The 2,289-nt window shown below is 39.5% G+C and overlaps 1 pseudogene; it reads right to left on the bottom strand.

Moving 5' to 3' along the window:
* Window positions 1-297: 297 nt before the first annotated feature.
* LOC125156937 (10 kDa heat shock protein, mitochondrial-like) lies at window positions 298-704 on the bottom strand (annotated as a pseudogene).
* Between the last annotated feature and the right edge of the window lie 1,585 nt (window positions 705-2,289).

Genomic DNA, 2,289 nt, shown 5'->3' with positions numbered 1-2,289 from the left:
TAAATTAAATTTAACTTTGTCAACAACTTCTTATAAGATCATGTTACTATTATTACTACTGTGCTGATACTCTATCACTTGGTTTCACATTCATCTTTTTTTCATGTATACGTTTTTCTTTGGTGATGATTATATCAGTATGCTAAAGCTCAATTTTAGAGACATTGGATATCATTCATTTGGATACCATTAGCTTATCATAAAAAAAAAGACATGGAAATTATTTACATAATGAATGATTCCAGAGTTTCACTGGAATGGGCAGCTTCACCCGATGCCATATCAGAATAATGTATTTCAGTCCGCATACTTTCTGAGAATGTCACTATCTCTAAATAGGAAATAATCCTTGTCATCTAGAACTAGTTTGGTGCCTCCATAGTCTGGGAGAGGAACTTGATCTCTGGCTTCCACACTAGATGGTTGAATCTCTCCACCCTTTGCTGTAGAGCCTGTCCACAAGCTACTACTCTTGCTTAGTACTTTTTCTTGAGATTTTTCTGGAAGCATAATGCCTCCTTTCGTTACATTTTTGGCTGCACTACTTTGAACTAAAACTGATAGAGGAGAAGAAACTTTGTAGATGCCTGTCCTGCCAGGACTCTTGCTCCTGCAGTCAGTGCTCTGCCCTGAAGCTGCCCCGGATGCTGCAAGGAGACCCAGAGTCTGGCCCCAAGGCCACGTGAACATGGGACTATATTCATCTCTTTATTTTTTTTTAATTTTTTTTAACGTTTATTTATTTTTGAGACAAAGAGAGACAGAGCATGAACAGGGGAGGGGCAGAGAGAGAGGGAGACACAGAATCTGAAACAGGCTCCAGGCTCTGGGCTGTCAGCACAGAGCCTGACGCGGGGCTCAAACACATGGACCATGAGATCATGACCTGAGCTGAAGTCAGACGCTTAACCGACTGAGCCACCCAGGCGCCCCTATATTCATCTCTTTATAAATGTCTGATTAGTACTACAGATTAATAGTACAATGAATGGTGCCCTGAAGTCTAACCATTTGCTTAAAGGGCTAAAGAAGATAAATAAATTAAAATCTAATTAGGAACAAAGGAAAACAATAAATCCATAAGGGCACCTGGGTGGCTCAGTCGGTTATGCCTCTGATTTCAGTTCAGGTCATGATCTCACAGTTGGTGGGTTCAAGCCCCGCATCGGGCTCTGTGCTGACAGCTCAGGGCCTGGAACCTGTTTCGGATTCTGTGTCTCCCTCTCTCTCTCTGCCCCTCCCTCACTTGCACTCTGTCTCTGTCTCTGTTTCTGTGTCTCTATCTCTCTCAAAAAGCAAAATTAAAAAGAATCTGTAGAAAACAAGATACTAGATCTTTTGTATTCATCAGCCCTTGTATTTGCTCTTCTTTGAATTAATCTGTTTTTGTTTTCTGCCAATGTTTCAATTGTAGTTATTTCCTTCTATGTATTCTTTTAAAAGATTAAAGTTGTACTCTTCCACTTTTAGATATCTTAATGTGGAAATCACTCTTATTTTTTTAAATTTATTTTTATTTTTATATTTTTAATGTTTATTTTTGAAAGAGAGAGAGAGCAGAGGAGGGACAGAGAGAGAGGGAGACACTGAATCTGAAGCATGCTCTAAGCTCTGAGCTGTCAGCACAGAGCCTGATGCAGGGCTGGAACTCACAAACCATGAGATCATGACCTGAGCCCAAGTTGGACTTTTGACTGGGCCACCCAGTTGCTCCACTCTTAATTACTTTTTGTCCATAGTTCTTTTTTTTTTAATTGAAAAAAGTTGTCCTAACATAATTTTAAAAGGTCTTCTTTTCCCTATTTACATATCTGTAGTACTATCTGTATTGTAGATCAAGCTTAATAGATCCTGGGCATCTTTCTCTGTTATTTTCTTCATTCACCATTTCCTGTGTCAACAGTGGACACCTCTATCACTGTAGATGTGTAACTAGCCTTGACATGGGGTAAGGCAGACTACCCTACCTTGTTTTTCACAGTTTTCTTAGATAACTTTAGTCATCTGAGTGCATGTGAATTACAGGCAAAGTACATAAAAACCCCATTTAAAAAAGTGTTGATATATTTCCTGGGATTGTATTAAGTTAATTTGAGAAAAGTGGTATGTTACCTTTGTTTCAATGGTTTATTTATTTTTTGAGAGACAGCGTAAACATGAGAGGGGCAGAGAGATAGGTGGACCGGGGTTCCAAAGTGGGGTCTGCACTAACAGACTGACAGCACTGAGCCCAAAGCAGGGCTCAAACTCATGAACTGCAAGATCATTACTTCTAAGCTGAAGTCTGAT

The sequence above is a fragment of the Prionailurus viverrinus genome, chromosome X, assembly GCF_022837055.1.
Source record: "Prionailurus viverrinus isolate Anna chromosome X, UM_Priviv_1.0, whole genome shotgun sequence".
Classification (NCBI taxonomy): domain Eukaryota; kingdom Metazoa; phylum Chordata; class Mammalia; order Carnivora; family Felidae; genus Prionailurus; species Prionailurus viverrinus.
Note: the sequence above shows the minus strand (reverse complement) of the source record. Positions and strands in the feature narration are given on the sequence as shown.